This window comes from Loxodonta africana, chromosome 13 (assembly GCF_030014295.1).
Source record: "Loxodonta africana isolate mLoxAfr1 chromosome 13, mLoxAfr1.hap2, whole genome shotgun sequence".
NCBI classification, from domain to species: Eukaryota; Metazoa; Chordata; class Mammalia; order Proboscidea; family Elephantidae; genus Loxodonta; species Loxodonta africana.
In genome coordinates, this window is record NC_087354.1 from 1,751,624 (window position 1) to 1,771,715 (window position 20,092).

General features: G+C 43.7%; 6 non-coding genes across 6 annotated transcripts; all 6 read left to right on the top strand.

Moving 5' to 3' along the window:
* The first annotated feature begins 5,748 nt into the window (after nucleotides 1-5,748).
* Nucleotides 5,749-5,839, top strand: LOC111747890 (small nucleolar RNA SNORD116). Its single transcript, XR_002783842.1, has one exon. It is a non-coding gene; the product is annotated as a small nucleolar RNA SNORD116 (small nucleolar RNA).
* Nucleotides 5,840-7,680: 1,841 nt separating this feature from the next.
* Nucleotides 7,681-7,773, top strand: LOC111747874 (small nucleolar RNA SNORD116). The gene has a single exon (XR_002783830.1). It is a non-coding gene; the product is annotated as a small nucleolar RNA SNORD116 (small nucleolar RNA).
* Nucleotides 7,774-10,044: 2,271 nt separating this feature from the next.
* Nucleotides 10,045-10,136, top strand: LOC111747879 (small nucleolar RNA SNORD116). Its single transcript, XR_002783835.1, has one exon. It is a non-coding gene; the product is annotated as a small nucleolar RNA SNORD116 (small nucleolar RNA).
* Nucleotides 10,137-13,808: 3,672 nt separating this feature from the next.
* On the top strand, nucleotides 13,809-13,900 carry LOC111747881 (small nucleolar RNA SNORD116). Its single transcript, XR_002783837.1, has one exon. It is a non-coding gene; the product is annotated as a small nucleolar RNA SNORD116 (small nucleolar RNA).
* Nucleotides 13,901-16,357: 2,457 nt separating this feature from the next.
* LOC111747884 (small nucleolar RNA SNORD116) lies at nucleotides 16,358-16,449 on the top strand. Its single transcript, XR_002783840.2, has one exon. It is a non-coding gene; the product is annotated as a small nucleolar RNA SNORD116 (small nucleolar RNA).
* A 2,686-nt stretch (nucleotides 16,450-19,135) lies between these two features.
* LOC111747878 (small nucleolar RNA SNORD116) lies at nucleotides 19,136-19,227 on the top strand. The gene has a single exon (XR_002783834.1). It is a non-coding gene; the product is annotated as a small nucleolar RNA SNORD116 (small nucleolar RNA).
* The last annotated feature ends 865 nt before the right edge of the window (nucleotides 19,228-20,092 follow it).

Below are 20,092 nucleotides of genomic sequence, written 5' to 3' on the forward strand. Positions count from 1 at the left end.
TTTGTCTTTTTGTGGTTGAGTTTTAACAGAATCATATAGATTTTAGAGATCAGGCGCTGGTCAGAGATGTCATAGCTGAAAATTCTTTCCCAATCTGTAGGTGGTCTTTTTACTCTTTTGCTGAAGTCTTTAGATGAGCATAGGTGTTTGATTTTTAGGAGCTCCCAGTTATCTGGTTTCTGTTCATCATTTTTTGTAATGTTTTTTATTCTGTTTATGCCTTGTATTAGGGCTTGTAATGTTGTCCCTATTTTTTCTTCCATAATCTTTATTATTTTAGTCTTTATGTTTAGGTCTGTGATCCACTTGGAGTTAGTTTTTGTGCATGGTGTGAGGTATGGGTCCTGTGTCATTTTTTTGCAAATGGATATCCAGTTATGCCAGCACCATTTGTAAAAAAGACTGTCTTTTCCCCAATTAACTGACACTGGGTCTTTGTCAAATATCAGCTGCTCATATGTGGATGGATTTATATCTGGGATCTCAATTCTGTTCCACTGGTCTATGTGCCTGTTTTTGCACCAGTACCAGGCTGTTTTGACTACTGTGGCTGTATAATAGATTCTGAAATCAGGCAGAGTGAGGCCTCCCACTTTCTTCTTTTTTTTCAGCAATGCTTTACTTATCCGAGGTTTCTTTCCCTTCCATATGAAGTTGGTGATTTGTTTCTCTATGACATTAAAAAATGACATTGGAATTTGGATCAGAAGTGCATTGTATGTACAGATGGCTTTTGGTAGAATAGACATTTTTACTATGTTAAGTCTTCCTATCCATGAGCAAGGTATGTTTTTCCACTTAAGTATGTCCTTTTGAATTTCTTGTATTAGAGCTTTGTAGTTTTGTTTGTGTAGGTCTTTCACATCCTTGGTAAGATTTATTCCTAAGTATTTTATCTTCTTGGGGGCTACTGTGAATGGTATTGATTTGGTTATTTCCTCTTCGATGTTCTTTTTATTGATGTAGAGGAATCCAAGTGATTTTTGTATGTTTATCTTATAACCTGAGACTCTGCCAAACTCTTCTATTAGTTTCAGTAGTTTTCTGGAGGATTCCTCAGGGTTTTCTGTGTATAAGATCATGTCATCTGCAAACAGTGATAATTTTACTTCCTCCTTGCCAATCCGGATGCCCTTTATTTCTTTGTCTAGCCTAATTGCTCTGGCTAGGACTTCTAGCACAATGTTGAATAAGAGCGGTGATAAAGGGCATCCTTGGCTGGCTCCCGTTCTCAAGGGAAATGCTTTCGGGCTCTCTCCATTTAGAGTGATGTTGGCTGTTGGCTTTGTTAGACAGATCGTGTTTCTTTATCCAGTCTGAGACTCTCTGTCTCTTTATTGGTGCTTTTAGTCCATTTACATTCAGCGTAATTATAGATAAGTATGTGTTTAATGCTATCATTTTGGTGCCTTTTTATGTGTGTTTTTGACAATTTCATTTTTCCACTTACTTTTTTGTGCTGAGACTTTTTCTTTGTAAATTGTGTGTTCCTCATTTTCATAGCATTTGACTTTATGTTTGCTCAGTCGTTATGTTTTTCTTGGTTTTTATTTTGAGTTATGGAGTTGTTATACCTCTTTGTGGTTACCTTAATATTCACCCCTATTTTTCTAAGTAAAAACCTAACTTGTATTGTCCTATATCGCCTTATATCCCCCTCCATATGGCAGTTCTATGCCACCTGTATTTAGTCCCTCTTTTTGATTATTGTGATTTTTTACATATTGACTTCAATGATTCCCTTTTTTGAGCTTTTTTTTTAATTAATCTTAATTTGTTTTTGTGATTTCTCTATTTGAGTTGATATCAGGATGCTCTGTTCTGTGACCTTGTGTTGTGCTGGTATCTGATATTATTGGTTTTCTAACCAAACAATTTCCTTTAGTATTTCTTGTAGCTTTGGTTTGGTTTTGCAAATTCTCTAAGCTTGTGTTTATCTGTAAATGTCTTAATTTCGCCTTCATATTTCAGAGAGAGTTTTGCTGGATATATGATCCTTGGCTGGCAGTTTTTCTCCTTCAGTGCTCTGTATATGTCATCCCATTCCCTTCTTGCCTGCATGGTTTCTGCTGAGTAGTCTGAACTTACTCTTATTGATTCTCCATTGTAGGAGACCTTTCTTTTATCCCTGGCTGCTTTTAAAATTTTCGGTTTATCTTTGGTTTTGGCAAGTTTGATGATAATATGTCTTGGTGATTTTCTTTTTGGATCAATCTTAAATGGGGTTCGGTGAGCATCTTGGATAGATATCCTTTCATCTTTCATGATGTCAGGGAAGTTTTCTGTCAGCAGATCTTCAACTGTTCTCTCTGTGTTTTCTGTTATCCCTCCCTGTTCTGGGACTCCAATCACACGCAAATTATTCTTCTTGATAGAGTCCCACATGATTCTTAGGGTTTCTTCATCTTTTTTAATCCTTTTATATAATTTTTTTCAGCTATATAGGTGTTAATTCCCTGGTCCTCCCGATTTCCCAGTCTGCATTCTAATTGCTCGAGTCTGCTCCTCTGACTTCCTATTGCGTTGTCTAATTCTGTAATTTTATTGTTCATCTTTTGAATTTCTGAATGCTGTCTCTCTATGGATTCTTGCACTTATTAATTTTTCCACTATGTTCTTGAATAATCTTTTTGAGTTTTTCAACTGCTTTATCAGTGTGTTCCTTGGCTTTTTCTGCAGATTGCCTTATTTCATTTCTGAGGTCATCCCTGATGTCTTGAAGCATTCTGTAAATTAGTTTTTGTATTCTGTGTCTGATAATTCCCAGATTGTATCTTCATTTGGGAAAGATTTTGATTCTTTAGTTGGGGGGGTTGTAGGAGCAGTCATGGTCTGCTTCTTCATGTGGTTTGATATCTACTGCTGTCTCCGAGCCATCACCAAGATATTGTAGTAATTTATTCTATATTTGCTCACTGAGTCTTATCTTGTTTTGTTTTCTTTCAATATATGTGGACGGGCTACTAGATTGCGCTGTCTTGATTGTTGTAGCCCTTGACTTATTTATGACCTGTTACCAGCTGGTTTGGGCTGTTACCAGGTATATATGCTGAGTCCATTCACTATTCTTGAGTAGAATCTGATTTTGGGTCATCAAGTGTGTGATGCACACTGTCACCTATCCACTTTGAGAAGTAGTGGTGATAGTTGTGTGCACCAGATTCTAGTAGCAGCTGGGGTTCACACTCCAGGGGGAGCAGGATGCTGATAGGCTTCCCCCAAGTGTCAGTGAGGTAGGTGTGTCTCTATTCCTAAAGCACCTTGGTGGATGGGCTCTGCAGCTGTACCTTAGGTCCCCAATGCGAGTACCTCTACAGATTGGTAGGTGTCGCCCTCCTTAGACCCCTAAGGCAGGAGGCAAGGTGGTCTGGGGGGAGCTTCAGCCCTCAGTTCCCTGTTGTGGGTCAGTGAGGGCTCTGTTGAATAAGCAGAGATATGAGACCTGGGAAACTTGTCTTTCCAGTAAATCTGCTAAAACAAATGCAGTCAGATCCCTATCAGAAATGCCTTTGCATTATAATAGCCACCTTGTTCCCTGTAGGGATGAAAGCCCGAGACTGTGGATCACATATGCTTGGCCGGAGCTGGTTCTGTGTTTTTAGTCCAATTAGGGAAGGATTTTTGTTCCCTGGGTTTTTTGTAGCTGCTTCTGTCAGGCCAGGAGAATGGGTTAGGAAAAGACCAAAAAAAAAAAAAAGGAAAAGAAAAACCACGGAGCAGTTGTCCCTCTGGCTCTGGAAATTCCAATGTTAATGAAGCCTCCTGGGAAGGGGAGGGAAGGGTTCAGAAAAACAGGAGAGAGTAGCACCCCAGAATATAGACAAAGTTACTTATCTTGCTTGGGATGACTGTTTTATCTGAGATTCCCGAGGGGTGCGTCGCCTGTGTGCGCTGGCTCGGTAGAGATTGCCCCCGAGGGTCAGGCCCGCTTCCTGTACTTGAGCTGTTTCAGAAGCCACGGTTAGTTCCTCCGCTGCCAGTCCAAAGCCCAGCGTCAAGGTTCCCCAGCTGGGACGCTGCACACCTGGCTCCAAAAACAGTCACTCTCCTCCTGCCAGCCGCATTGCCGCGCCATCTGTGCGGACCGGCTGGGCCCCCTTCAGGTCAGTTCAGGGGGCTGGGGCTGCACCCTGTGTTTGCACCATCACAGGATGTCATGCTCAGCTCCCCTGCGTCCAGTCCAGAGACCTGCACCAAGGTTCCCTGGCTGGGACGCTGCACTCCCGGCTCCAAAACTAGTCACTGCCTCCCAGGGACTTCTCCTCCCGCCAGCTGCGTCGCCGCGCCGCCTGCGCGGACTGGCTGGGCCCCCTCCCGAGGTCAGTTCAGGGGGGTAGGGCTGCGCCCAGTGTTTGTGCCGTTACAGGGTGCCGTGCTCAGCTCCCCTGCGCCCAGTTCAAAGCCCAGCGCCAAGGTTTCCTGACTGGGACGCTGGCTCCAGGCTCCAAAATCAGTTGCTGCTTCCCCGTAGTTGTTCGTTCTCGGTCTCTGTCACTCAGGTCAACTCTTTAAATCTGTGTTTGTTGGTCAGGGTTCATAGATTGTCACATATGTGATCGATTCACTTGTTTTTCTGAGTCTTTGTTGCAAGAGGGATCGGAGGTAGCATCTACCTAGTCAGCCATCTTGGCGCCCTTCCCCTAAGAATCCATTGTTTTGAAAAAAAGGGGAGTCATGAAGTTTTACTCCTGTGGTTTTCTGTCTTATATTTAGTTGTTTGATCCCTTTTCAGTTAACATTTACATATGGTATGAGGTGTTGGTCCAAAGTCATTATTTTGAATATGGGGTTCCATTTGTCCTAGCAGTGGCCAATGTATTCTGCATATGGGATGGACAGAAATTTTGGGAAGCCAGACAGTGGTTTCTAGTGGGTTGAATGACGACCCCCGTTAAAAATATGTTCATCCAGAGCCTTTGAATATGACTTTATATAAAAAATAGGGTCTTTGCAGTGGTAAGTTAGAATGGCTAGATCCTGGATCAGTTTATTTATGACTGCCCCTAGAGTGGTAACACTGGTGTTGACGTGCAACCTTGTGGGAGAAAGAATGCATACCAAGAGTTGGGTTGTTTTCATGAAAAGTGACTGTGAGGCCAAAAGTCTCTGATTGTAGGATCGCCAAATGGTCAGAATTAGCACCTTTATATTAGATGTTCTGGAGCACAATTGTAAAGTTTGGACTATGGAGCAGTACATAATGGGTGCTTACACCACGCAGAGCTCTAAAAGCAGATTTTTATACAACCATGCAAACATGCATATTTCGCATTGATTTACATACATAAACACCAGAAGATGAGGAGAGGCAGACAGATGCAAGATATACATGCCAGCAGAACAACGGCATTGCACTGTGTACCTGTTAAAGCATTTCTAGCACGCCTGTGTTTATACTCCTCAGGTGGAATTGCCATGGAGTGAATGCCAGTTGGATTGAGAGATTTTTACCATTTGGTACCACACCCAGAGATCATTGTGGCTAAGTGTTCAAAGGAACCTGACACATCACTCAGGGCGGTAAGCATTTTTTGTCCAAATGTATAGAAATGTTCAGAAGGATTCTACAGGCCTGTAAGGACTATTTCTTGTTTTTACCAACTGAAATACAGAATTCTACATTGGAGTGCATTAGCCCTCTTCCATGCTCAAGGGTGTGGCTCCGGATGTGCCCTGGTACTGGAGACATTTGAACTCTTGGATTGGCCAAATACAAAGACTAAGATTGATAGGGTCAAGTGTCTACAAACAGATGTTGACTCCCAACTAAACATTCTTTGAAAAAGCTAAACATACCTACTGAAAACACACTACCATCTGGCATCATTGAACAGAATGTAGCTTGTGAAATGATTATATGTCCTTAAGTGTATCTTGAGGCTTTTTTGTTTTTTTTTTCTGAGGTCATCATACCTTTCATATGTGTTTCAACAGGAAATTCAAGATATGGTTACTGGTGACCATAAGGGAATATCTGGCTTCCGTTGGTAGGGCAGTGTCTGCAGACAGCTTTGTTTACCAGATCTCTGTATTCCAGAATAAAGCCTGCTATGTATGTCTTCAGAGAGCATTGCAGAGATGCACTGGCACACAGTTATAATGTTGTAGAGTTTAGAAACATACATCCTTTTATCAGCTTTGACTAGTGGCTCTCTGTAGTTCCAAGTTTAAGATGTTTTTCACAGAAAGTGTGGTATACCCTACACATATGGGACATCGATTTGCCCTATGAAGTCATTTTTCGCAACTTTAGCGGCTCACTGCCGTGTTACAAATTGGACTTGAACTGCGTCGAATTCCTCTTGGCCGAGGTGGTTTTTCCGTTTCGACATTTTTGTGTGTTCTGTTGATGTGGTATTTTTTGAGTTTCTTGAAATTTCTAGTAATAGCAGGACAATGTATGGGTAACAGATTGGCTATTACATGCCTTCTGTGGCTTCGGTCAGAAAGGTTGTGGGATGGACACTTTAACTCTGAAGGATCTGTAGGTTTCCTACTTGAGTTTCTGTCTCAGAGTTCTTGTGCTTCAAGCAACGTGACGATAGCTCTGAGTAGTCAGTTGTGTGAGTAAGCTTCCTTGGTGGTGGCACCATGGAACCCCAGTGATTGTATCTTCACTGGAAGTGGAAGGTATTCAAATCCCTGGAATGAATTTATCCCTGATCATTATGCTCGGAAGTGAACATTTCACTGAGGGTTCTCCGTATTCTGGAGAGGGGAGGTTTCCTGCACATGTAAAGAGTCAGTTTGAGTTGGTCTCTTGAGTATGGTCTCTTCAGTCACTCAGCACCAGTCCTTGGCCAGAGTCACAGATTTGCCTACCATATTTCATCGCCAGGTCTTTAATTTCTTCTGTTCCTTGGTTGTATTGATAAAAGGCAGCTTATTAATTTTGCACTGCTTCCAGAGTCACAGAGTTGGCACTGGTTTGTGATGTTTTGTGAGGAAGTGTAAATAACTGCAGGCCAGGAGTTTCCATGGAAATTTGTGACCCTGAGCCCAATGGACTCTGGCACTGTGGAAAATCCAGAAGCAGTCAGTCAGTAACTTTACGTTTGCAAAGTCACCAATGTTCTGGAGCATGCCTGCAGGGTTTGGGACCAAGGAATTGTCCAGTGGATGCTTTCAGACCCCTCCGAAGCTCTTAGCCCAAACAGACATACATGTATAAATTTGGTCATATCTCTGTATATTGCAGAAGAAAAGGGATATAGACAATATCCATATTTGGGAAACTGTTTATTTTTACTTGCTGAGCATGTACCTGTGGAAGCATCTCAACCATGGATACGTTTGCTGTATACGTTTTAGGTGGAGTTGCCTATGGAGAGATGACAACACAGCTCTCAAGATGGTTCCATCGTACCTGGAGATTCAAGGAAGCCCTTGGAATTGGTATGGCCATGAGTCTGAAGAAAACAAGGAGATGGCTCAGGCAGTAAACATTTTTTGGCCAGTGTTATGGAGATGTTAAAGGGCATTGCATAGCCAGCAAGGCCTATTTCTTGTTTTTCATCAGCTGCCATGCAGAGGTCCACTTGGTGTGTGCATTGGCCCTTTCCCAGTCTCACTGGTGTGGTTCTTTATGCTCACCAGCACTGGAGACTTCTGAGGGCTCTGGCTGTGCAACCGCTGTACCCTGTAGTAGGCACACAAGGGCATGTGCCTGTGAACGTGCATGGATTGATGATGACTGCTATCTAAACATTCCTTGGAAAAGCTGAACAAAATGAGTGAAAACTCCTTACCGTCTCACTCATTGAACTGAGGTCCAGCACATTTCACCAAGGCAGGGTAAATGAGTGAGGGACCATTTGTTCATACCCCTGCCAATAAGAAGTGCCTGAACCCTTGCAAGCCTCAGTCTCACGGACAGTCGAAACGTTTTCTCAGGTAGATGTCTAGTTCTAGCAGATTCCATGGTGGGATGGCTGCTCTTGAGTGCAGGATTGCCAGCATTGTGTGTTTTGTTTCAGTTGGTCATTGTGGTGGTGGCATAGGAATGGTTTTCCCTCATGTGGCTGCATTTTTGCATTTTTGTCCATCAGGTTTGCCTGTTGACTGCATGTCACTACATGAAGCGCAACGGAGACCCATCCGTCATGCCGAGTCCCCATTAGGTCAATTAGTCATACACGTTCTGTTGTTTCCTGTTTCGGTGAAGGAATTTGACTGCCAATGGTGTTCCAGTAGCATGAATAGGAAATCAAGATGGGAGGTTATCCATACTCACTTCAACCACCAACACAGTACAGCCCTGTTAAGTTTTCCAGAAATTGACTTGTCCATCTCTTCTGCAGGGGAATCCAAATGCTCTCCTGATTGATAACCCTGGTCAGGTGAACATGGAGAGTACAGCTTGTGATGTGATTGTATGTCCACTTGTGTATCACGAGCTTATTTTGCATTTTGGGGGCTGTCCCACTTGTACTGTTTGGGGAACTGAATGTATGGTGAGTGGTGGCCGAAAGGGGATGTCTGGAGGCCATTGGTAAGGTATTTTTGCAGTCAGCTTTTGTTTATCTGGTGTCTGTATTCCAGTGAGTAACTGTGCTATTACGTGTCTTCAGAAGTCACTGAAGAAATGCATGGGCAGAGTGTTGCCAACCATGGATGTTTTAGTTTGGAACCAATATTCGTTTCTCTCCTTTGACTTGTGACCCACTGAGGTTTCAAGTTTAAGGATTTTTTCAAAGAAAGTCCACTTCTTCACACATGTCGGATGTCAGTTTGAGCAATAGAGCCGTTCTTTGCAAGTCCGAGAGGCTTACTGCCATGGTAGAAATTACACTTAAACTACATCAGAGTCCTTTATTTGAGTGTGGTTTTTGTTTTTGTTTTTTTCCAGTTTTGGCATTTTTGTGTGTTCTGTTGATGGGGTATTTTATGTATTTCTTCAACATTATAATATAGCAGATAATGTACGTGTGACAGATTGGATGTTACATGGGTTCCACAGGTTAGGTCAGGAGGATCCTGGAATAGTCGTTCCAACTCTTGAGGACCTGTAGACAGTTTCCTCCTTGAGTTTCTCCGTCAGGGTGCTTGTGCTCCAGACAGAATGGTGAGAGCTCTGAATAGTCAGTTGTGAGAGAACTTTTTCTCAGTGGTGACAGCAGTGAAGCCCAGTGGTTGTGGCCATGAGTTGCAAGTGATAAGATCTTCGAATCTCTGAAAGGGATTTATTACAGACCATTGCTTATCGGAAGTGACAGAGTTAATGAGACTTGTCTATTGTCCTTGAGATGGGTGGTTTTGTGTAGTTTTAATGAGGCAGCCCATGGTTTGTGTCAGTTTTGGCCTGTTTGTCATGCAGCTTTGTCACTGGGCTTTCTCACCTGTGCTTCTTGGAGAACTTGAGGTTTGGTGAGTGGTGCCCCGGAGAGAATGTCTGGCGACCATTCTACTGAATTTCTGCATTTGGGTTCTGTTTACCTGCAGTGTATATTCTGGTGAATAAGTGTGTTATTATGTGTCTTCAGAGGGCATTGAAATGATGCATGGGCACAGTGTTGTCAACCATGGATGACTGAGTCTCCAGGAGGCACAGAGAACATGATGCCAAAGTATTGTTATATCATGCCCTTTTCATTGTCCTTTGTGATTTTTACCTGTCTTGTCCTTCTGTACGGACTTCACAGGTGCCTCTCTTTCCTCTTACATTTTTCAGGTGGAGTTTTTCTGCAGTGAAAGCCAAGTGCATTGACGGAAATTCCAGGTTACGTTTCAGTCCAGCAGAGGGGAGGGGATCACTAAACTAATGGTGGCCTTTCATCTGAATGCAGGCGTTGAGTCACCCAGGGCAGGTCAGTATATTTGTGCCATACCAGACCGGTATTCTCACGAGGGTTCCATAGGCCCTCAGTGACCTATTTCTTCTCATGTCGTTAATGGCATGTGGAGTTTATCCTCTTGGGTAGATTGGCTCCTCCCTTCACTCAGTGCCTTGACCCCAGAGCTCCATTGCTGATGGTCGTTTGAGTTCTTCAGTTGACCAAAAGGACATACCACATCTTGGACAATCCAGAGGCTATGAATGTGCTTGGATCGTTTATGACTTCCACACATACATTCCTTGGAAATCTGAACAAAATGAGTGAGAAACCCCTACTGTCTCTCTTAGCAACCTGAGGTCCAGCATACCATCTGATTCTGGCCAATACAGGAGTCAAGGACAGCATCCAGTGGCTCCTCCTCGTGGCCCCACATTAGACCAGAACTTCTTGAAGTGCCCAGATTTGTGCACAGGGCAGAATCCAGCTGTACAGACCTCACTGGGTAGCAGTTTCCCTGGCAGGTTGGCTACACTTTGAGGGTAATCTAGCCAACACGTGTCCAGGTTGAATGAGTACATGAGTGATTGACCAAGTGGAGTTGGCCCTGTGATCCCGCAGCATGGTCTCCGCTGGCATTTTTTTGCTGTTGTTCAGGCACACCCTCTAAGTGCCAGTACCTACTACAAGGAAAGAGAGCCTCATAGGCTATGCTTAGAATCTCATGTCACGCAATTAGCAAGATCTTTTGGCGTTGTTTTATTGTGTGAGTAAGACGTGTATCAGTCGGGATGTACAGAATGAAAAACAGTGTGTGACGGTCATTTAGCTACATTTATTTCATGCAAGAACCAGTCCACTCACATGGTTTTGAATCGTTGTCTTGTCTATGCTATGGCAACATGCTTTGGCTACTGTTGGCCATGGAAGGAAAGAAACAGGGAGAATTGCTCATAAAATGTATAAGTGTGCAAAAGTGTGTTTGGCAGAGGATTTTTTTCCTAAGGTTGGCCTAGGTGTTTCTGTGCTTTTCAATTTGGAAATGAGGAGTCTGAGATAAAGTTCCTGGAAGGGACTGTGCCGATATGTATGGGTGGGTGTATTTTGTCCTCTGATCTTTAATGACCTAGTGTGTATATTCCTAAGTTGGTAGCTTGCTGTTTGTCTTTATGGAGCTTTGAAAAGATCCATTGGCATATGCTTGCCTTCCATAATTAAAGCCTAACTGGAATCATTCATTTGTGTCTATGTTTTGGCCATTCTCCCTCCATGGATCTTTGGGGCAGGTGTTTTTCGAGGATACCCTGTTGCAACCCCTGACACAGTGAATATATGACTTTGTATCAGTGCACTTAGTCCTGAAAGTCAGGGCAATGATTTGTGTAGTGTCTGGGCAATTCACTGGCAAGGGAAGCATTATACCTTACCTTCGTCAGAATCGTCTCAGTTGTGGATGTCATTCATCTCATTGGTTTCCGATGTTACTGCGATTTAAGCAGTTCAGTTGTTAGAGGAATAATAGATGAGAAGTTGATGCCTGGCTATTTCAGATATGGGAGTTTAGGATACTCTTGACTTTTCTCCTTTTGGCTCTGGGATTGTATGTTGCAAGGAACTGAAACTTGAGGTTAGACTGAAACGTGGTTGTGTGGGATGCAGGGAGGTGATACCTTTGTGTGGTGAGGTGAGTGGTGAAGTGTCCTGAGCCGCCACAGCATTGAAGCTCAGAGAATGTGAAAAGGCAAGTAACGTGGGAACGGTCGCAGCTTCCTGTTGGAGCCTTGAGCCCCCTGTACGGTGCCTACCCATTGAGCTCTCGGCTGAGGATTGACCCTGGGCCTAGGGAGGCATTTTTTATTAGGTATGGTGAGAAAGTAGCATGTTTGAGTCGGGGTTGCTCTTGTAAGCCTGGCAGCTTCTGCTTCTTGTCCTATTTGCCAAAGATGCCACGTATTATCAGTGTCTGTATTCTTGGGCGCTCGTAAGTGTCTGCCTGGGGGGAGTTCAGTTCTGATGTCTTCCAAAGATACAACACAGGTGTTGCTGTCAAACTCCTTTCAAGGTAGAAGATAGAGAAAGAGGTGGGATGCTTTCAAAGAAAACCATTTATCTAGGGCACAAGGCATCTTTTAGCATCCACAAGTCATCAAGATGGATACGTTTATGTAGCAGCTCATTGCCCTTCATGTGTACACATGCTTAGTTTTTGACCTTATGATTGTCCCCAGTGGATCCTTGGTACCATGTTATGTAGCTCGCTAAATCCACACGTGTGCACAAGCACACATACATATGTGTATGATGTCACTCGTACATACATGCATGCCTCCATCCGTATTGAAAGTTAATGAAGTATAGCCGCAGGCTAGCCCCCAGAAATCTAATAGCCTTGTGATTGTTGCCTGTGTGATCCCTGCATATGGATCATGAGTAACTCTCTTTCCTCTTACATTTTTCAGATGGAGTTTTTCTAGAATGAAAGCCAAGTAGATAGAAGAAAATTCCAGGTTGTATTTCAGTCTCATAGAGGGGAGAGAGTCACTGGACTAATGGTGATGTTAGGTCTGAATACATGCCTTAGATCACCCAGTTCAGATCAGTATATTTGTGCCATAACAGACTGGTATTTTCACTAGATTTACATTGGACTGAAGTGACCTATTTCTTCTCATGTCATTAAGGGCATGTGGAGTTTCACATTTTGAATGGATTGTCTCTGTTTGCTCAGTGCCTGGGCCCCGGAGCTCCAAGATGCTTGCGGACATTTGAGTTCTTCAGTTGCAGTATTCAAGTTTAGGATAATCTTGGCTTTTCTCCTTTTGGCTCTGGGATTGTACGCTGCAAGGAATTGGAATTTGAAGTTAGACTGAAAGGTGGTTGTGTGGCCTGCATGGAGGTGATACTTTTGTATGGTGAGGTGAGTGGTGAAGTGTCCGGTACTGCCACAACATTGAAGCTCAAAGAATGTGGGAACGTGCCCAATTCCCTAATGGAGACTTGAGCCCCCAGTATTGTGCCTACCCATTGAGCTCTCAGCTGAGGATTGCACTGGGGCCTAGGTAGGGAATTTTCATTAGTTGATGAGCAAGTGGCAGATTTGAGTCAGGGTTGATCTTGTAAGCCTGGAAGCTTCTACTTCTTGTCCTGTTTGCTAGAGCTGCCACATTTTATCACAGTGTGTATATTCTGGGGTGCTTGTTAGTGTCAGTTCCGATGTTTTCCACAGATAGAGTTAGCACTGTCAAACTCGTTTTCAGGTAGAAGGTAGAGAAAGAGGTGGGGTGCTTTCAAAGAAAGCCATTTATCCAGGGCACAAGGCACCTTTTACCATTCACAAGGGGTCAAGATCGGAACATTTATGTAGCAGCTCATTGCCCTTCAGGTGTATGCGTGCTAAGTATTTGAACGGGTGATTGTCCCCAACAGATCACTGGCACCGTGTTACCGAGCTCTCTAAATACATACACATGCATAAGCACGCATACATATGTATAGGATGTCATGCATACATACATGCATGCCTCTATCGACATTCAAAGTCAATGAGGTATAGCCTCTAGTTTTTCCACCGGGAAACCACTGGCTTTGTGATCATTGCCTGTGTGTTCCCTGCATGTGCATCTCATCAGTGCCTCTCTTTCCTCTTACATTTTTTAGTTGGAATTTTTCTGGAATGAAAGCCAAGTGGATTGAAGGGAATTCCAGGTTCCGTTTCATCCTCCCAGAGGAGAGAGATTGTCATTGGAGTGATGGTGACGTTGGGTCTGAATACATACACTGGATCACCCAGCTCAGGTTAGTATATTTGTGCTGGAACAGACCGGTATTGCCAGTAGAATTCCATATCTGCTAAGTGACCTATTTCTTCTCATGTCATTAATGGCATGCAGAGTTTCACCTCTTGAGTGGATTGGCTCCTCTGTTCACTCAGTGCCTTGGCCTTGGAGCTCCATGTTGCTGGCAGTCTTTTGAGCTCATCGATTGACCAAAAGGACAAACTACACCTTGAACAATCCAGTGGCTATGAGTGTACTTTGATCGATGATGACTTCCGCATATACATTCCTTGGAAATCTGAACAAAATGAGTGAAAAACTCCTACTGTCTCACTCATCGACCTGAGGTTCACTACATTGTCTGATTCTGGCCAATACATCAGTGAGGGATAACGTTCATTGGCTCCCCTTCATGGCGCCACACTCTGCCAGAACTTCTGCAAGTGCCCAGATTTGTGCACGGGGCAACATCCAGTCCTGCACACCTCATTGGGTACCAGATTCCCTGGTGCATTGACCAACTTCGAGGGTATGCGAGCCCACATGGGTGCAGGTCTAATGAGCATACGAGTGAGTGAATTGGTCATGTAGGCCTGGTGATCCCACGCTGTACTCTTCTGGCTTTTTTTGTCCTTCAGGCATACCCTCTAAATGCCCATCCCTACTACAAGGAAAGAGCCTCAGAGACTATGATTAGAGTCTCATCATGCAATTAGCAAGATCTTTTGGTGTTTTTTTTTTATTGTGTGAGTGAAATGGGTGTCATTCCGGATGTATGGAATGAAAAACAGTGTGTGATGGCCATGTAGCTACATTCGTTTCACACAAGAACCAATTCAGTTACATGGTTTCGAATCATGGACTGTCTGTGCTATGGCCACATGCTTTGGCGACTGTTGGCCATGGGAAGAAGAGGGAGAATTGCTCGTAAACTGTTCATGTGTCCTACTGCGTCTTTCACAGAGGTTTTTTTTCTGAGCTTGGCCAAAGTGTTTCTGTGGTTTCCAGTTTAGAGGTGAGGAATTTGAGATACAGATTCTGGAAGGGAGTGTTCAGATGTGCACGGGTCAGTGTAGTTTGGCTTCTGACATTTAATGACCTACTGTGTATATTCCTGAGTTGTCTGCTTGCTGCTTTTCTTTACAGAGCATTGAAGAGGTCCATTGGCTTATGCTCCCTCCTATCATTAAAGTCCAACCAGAAACATTCATTCATATCTTCAGTTTGTGCATTCTCTCTCCGTAGTTCCTTGGGACAGGTGTTTTTCACAGAAGCCATATCTCACTCCCAGGCACAGTGAGTATATGACTTGGCATTAGTGTGCTTAGTCCTGGAAGTCAGGGCAGTGAGCCCTGTTAGTGTCTGGGGAGTTCACTGGCAGGGGAAGCATTGTACCTTACCTTCATCATAAGCCTCTCAGTCGTGTGTATCATTTATTACATTGGTTCTAGTGTCTCCGTGGTTGAAACAGTACAGGTGTTTGACTAGCAATAGACGATATGTTAACGTCTGGCTGTTTCAGTTATGCAAGGTCAGGATGATCTTCATATTCTTCCTTTTGGTTCCGGGATCGTACATCGCAAGGAACTGGAACTTGAGGTTAGACTGAAGGGTGGTTGTGTGGTGTGCATGGAGGTGATACCTTTGTGTGGTGATGTGAGCGATGGAGGGTACTGCACTGCCATAGCGTTGAAGTTCAAAGAATGTGAAAAGGCAAGTAAAGAGGGAATTGCCCAACCCCCCGTTGGAGACCTTAGCCCCCAATATTGTGCCCACTCATCGAACTCTTGGCTGAGGATTGTCCCTGCGCCTAGATAGGCATTTTTTATTAGCTATGGTGAGCAAGTAGGAAGATAAAATCAGGGTTGACCTTGTAAGCCTGGCAGCTTCTGCTGCTTATCTTATTTGCTAGAGGTGCTGCATTTTATCGAAGTATATTTATTCGCAGGTGCTCGTCAGTGTCTGTCCAGGGGCAGTTCAGTTCTGATGTCTTCCAAAGCTATAACATAGGTGTCACTGTCAAACTCATTTTCAGGTTGAAGGCTGAGAAAGATGCAGGGTACTTTCAAAGAAAGCCATTTATCCAGGGCACAGGGCACTTTTTAATATCCACAAGTGGTCAAGACGGGTACATTCATGTAGCAGCTCATTGCCCTTCAGGTGTATGCGTGCTGAGTTTTGGACCCGATGATTGTCCCCAGCGGATCTTTGTTAATGTGTTATGTAGCTCTCTAAATACATGCATGTGCACAAGCACACATACATATGTATATGATGTCACTCAAAGAAACATGCATGCTTCCATCCATATTCAGTCAATGAGACATAGCTGCAGGCTGTCCCACTGGAAATCCAATGGCCTTGTGGTTGTTGCCTGTGTTGTACCTGCACATGGATCTCATGAATTCCTCTCTTTCCTCTTACGTTTTCCAGATGGAGTTTTTCTGGAATGAAAGCCGAGTGGATTGAAGGAATTCCAGGTTGCATTTCAGTCTCCCAGAGGGGAGAGATTCTCTGGACTAATGGAGGCGTTGGTTCCGAATGCATCCATTGGGTCGCACAGGGCAGGTTAGTATATTTGTTCCACAACAGATCAGTATTCTCACTAGGATTCCATAGGCCTGAAGTGACATATTTCTTCTCATGTCATTAATGCCTCGTGCAGTTTCACCTCTTGAGTGGATTGGCTCTTTTGTTCTCTCAGTGCCTTGGCCTTGGAGTTCCATATTGCTCGTGGTCTTTTGAGTCCTTTGGCTGACCAAAAGGACAGACTACACCTTGAGCAATCCAGTAGTTATGAATGTTTTTGAATTGACGATGACTTCCACATATACATTCCTTGGGAATCTGAACAAAACTAGTGAAAAACCTGTATTGTCTAGCTCATTGACCTGTGGTCCAGTACATTGATTCTGGCTAACACATGAGTGAGGAACAACATCCATTGGCTCCCTTTCGTGGCCCCACACTCCTCCAGTACTTCTGGAAGTGCCCAGATTTGCGCACAGGGCGATATCCAGTCCTATAGATCTTTTTGGGTACCAGATTCCCTGGTGGTTTGGCCCACTTTGTGGGTAAGCTAGGCAACACCAGTATAGGTTGAATGAGCACACAAGTGTGTGTCCAGATGGCATAGGCCCAGTGTCATGGTTGAATTATGTCCCCTAAAAATGTGTGTATTAACTTGGTTAGCTATGATTCCCAGTATTCTGTGGTTGTCCTCCATTTTGTGATTTTAATTAGGGTGGGATTATAACACCCTTACTAGGTCACATCCCTGATCCCATGCAAAGGGAGTTTCGCTGGGGTGTGGTCTGCACCACCTTTGGTTTCTCAAGAGATGAAAGGGAAGTAAGCAGAGAGTTGGGATCTTCATACCACCAAGAAAGCAGTGCTGGAATCAGAGCGCTTCCTTTGGACTCAGGGTCCCTGCGTGGAGAAGCTCCTATTCTGGGGGTGGACTAATGGGAAGGCCCACAGAGTGAAGGAGCCTTCCCCTGGAGTTGATGCCCTGAATTTGGACTTTTAGTCTACTTAACTGTGAAGAAATAAACTTCTCTTTGTTAAAGCCATCCATTTGTGGTATTTCTATTACAGCAGCACTAGTTAACCAAGACACCCAGTTATCCCTCAGCATGGTCTCTGCTGGCATTTTCTTTTTTTGTCCTTTGTGCATACCCTCTAACTGCCAGTCCCTACTACAAGGAAAGAAAGCCTCATAAGCTACGTTTAGAGTCTCATGTCCCAAAATTAGCAAGATCTTTTGGCATTTTTTTAATGTGTGAATAAAACTTGTCAGTCAGGTTGTGTAGAATGAAAAACAGCATGTGATGGTCATGTACCTACACTCATTGCAGTCTGGAACTAATCCAGTCACATGGGTTCAAATTACTGCATTGTCTATGCTACTGCAACATGCCTCCTTGGCTGTTGGCCATTGGAAGAATGAAGGAGAATTGCCATCAAGTTCCACTAAGTGTCCTAAAGTGTGTTTGGCAGAGAATTTTTTTTCCTAACAGTGGTCTAGGTGTTTCTGTGCTTTTCAGTTTGGAAGTAAGGAGTCTGAGTTACAGTTCCTGGAAGGGAATGTGCAGATGTGTACCAGTGGGTGTAGTTTGGCCTCCGATCTTTAATGACCTATTATGTATATTCCCAAGTTGTTAGCTTTGTGTTTGTCTTTATGGAGCCTTGAAAAGATCCATTGGCATATGCTTACCTTCCATCATTAAAGTCCAACTGGAAACGTTAATTTGTGTCGCCAGTTTGCCCATTCTGCATCTGTGGATTTCGGGGCAGGTTTTTTTTTTTTTTTTGCAGATCCCCTATCTCACACCCTGGCACAGGGAATATATGATTTGGTAACATTGTTCTTAGTCCTGGAAGTCAGGGTAATGAGCCTTATAGTGCCTGGGCAATTCACTGGTAGGGGAAGCATTGTACCTAACCCTCATCGGAATCATCTCAGTTGTGGATATCATTCGTCTCATTGGTTTCCGGTGTCTTTTAGATTGAAGCAGCTCAGTAGTTTCAGGAGTGATATGCTGATGTCTGGCTGTTTCAGTTACACAAGTTTAGGATCATCTTGGCTTTTCCCCTTTTGGCTTTGGGATTGTGCGTCAGGAGGAATTGGAATTTGAAGTCAGACTGCAGGATGGTTGTATGGCCTCCCTTCGTGTGGTCAGGTCAGTGGTAACATTTCTGTGCTGCCACAGCATTAAAGTTCAAAGAATGTGAACAGGTAGGTAAAATGGGAATGGGCCCAACTCCCTGATGGAGAGTTGAGCCTCCAATACCGTGCCTACTAATTGAGCTCTTGGCTGAGGATTTTGCCTCTGTAGATAGGGCATTTTTTATTAGTATGATGCGCAGTTGGCCAATTTGAATCAGGGTTGACCTTGTAAGCCTGGCAGCTTTTGCATCTTGTCCTATTTGCCAGGGGTGCTGCATATTATTGCAGTGTCTATATTCTGGGTTGCTCGTAAGAGTCTTATCAAGGGCAGTTCAGTTCTGATGTCTTTCAAAGATACAACGTAGGTGTCACTGTCAAACTCATTTTAAGGTAGAAATTAGAGAAGGAGGCGGGGTGCACAACTTCTAAATACACTTGTGTGCACAAGCACACATACATATGTGTATGATGTCACTGATACGTACACACATGCCTCCATCCATACTAATAGCTAATGAAGTATAGCTGCAGGCTATCCCTCATGACTGTTGCCTGTAATGTACCTGCATATGAATCTCATAAGTGCCTGTCTTTCCTCTTACTTTTTTTAGATGGAGATTTTCTGGAATGAAAGCCAAGTGGATTAAAGGAAATTCCAGATTGTATTTCAGTCCTACAGAGTGGAGAGAGTCATTGGACTAATGGTGGTATTGGGTCTGAACACAGGCATTGGATCGCCGAGAGCAGGTCAGTATATTCGTGGTGTAATGGACCAGAATTCTCAAGTGGATTCAGTAGACCCACAGTGACCTGTTCCTTCTCATACGCTAAAGGCATGCAGAGTTTCATGTCTTGAGTGGATTGACTCCTGTGTTCTTTCAGTGCCTTGGCCCAATTCAGTGGTTAAGAATGTACTTAGATCAATGATGAAATCCATATATACATTCCTTGGAAATCTGAACAAAATGAGTGAAAAACCCCTACCGTCTTGCTCATTGACCTGAGGTCCACATTGTCTTATACTGGCCAATACATGAATGAGGGACAACATTCATTGGCTCCCCTTTGTGGCTCCACATTCTGCCAGAACTTCTGGAAGTTCCCAGTTTTGCACATAGGATGACATCTAGTCCTACACCTCACTGAGTAGCAGATTCCCTGGTGGATTGGCCCCCCTTTGAGGGCAAGGTAGCCCACACGTGTACAGGTGGAATGAGCAAATGAGTGAGTGAGCAGGCAGCGTAGGTCCCATGATCCTGCAGCATGGTGTCTGTTGGCTTTTTTTTTCTGTCCTTCAGGCATATTCTCTAGGTGCTAGTTCCTACTATGAGGAAAGAGGGCCTTATAGGCAATGCTTAGAGTCTCATGTCATTCAATGAGGATGATCTTTTGACGTTTATTTATTGTGCAAGTAGAATGAAAAACAATATGTGATGGTCATGTAGCTGTATTCATTTCACCGAAGAACCAATCCAGTCACATGGTTTCAGATCATTGCCTTGTCTGTCCTATGGCAACATGCCTTGGCAACTATTGTCCAAGGGAAGGAGTAAAGAGGGAGAATCATTTGTAAAGTGTTTAAGTGTCCTAAAGTGTGTTTGGCGGAGGATTTTTTTTCCTAAGGTTGCCCTAGGTGTTTCTGTTTTTTTCTTTTTATAAGATTGTCTTAGGTGTTTCTGTACTTTTCAACTTGGAAGTGAGGAGTTTGAGATACAGTTCCTGGATGGGAATGTGTGGATGTTCATGAGTGGGTGTAATTTGGCCTCCCTCCTTTAATAACCTACTGTGTATATTTCTGAGTTGTTAGTTTGCTGTTTGTCTTTATGGAGCATTGAAGAGATCCATTGGGATAGGCATGCCTTCCATCATTAAAG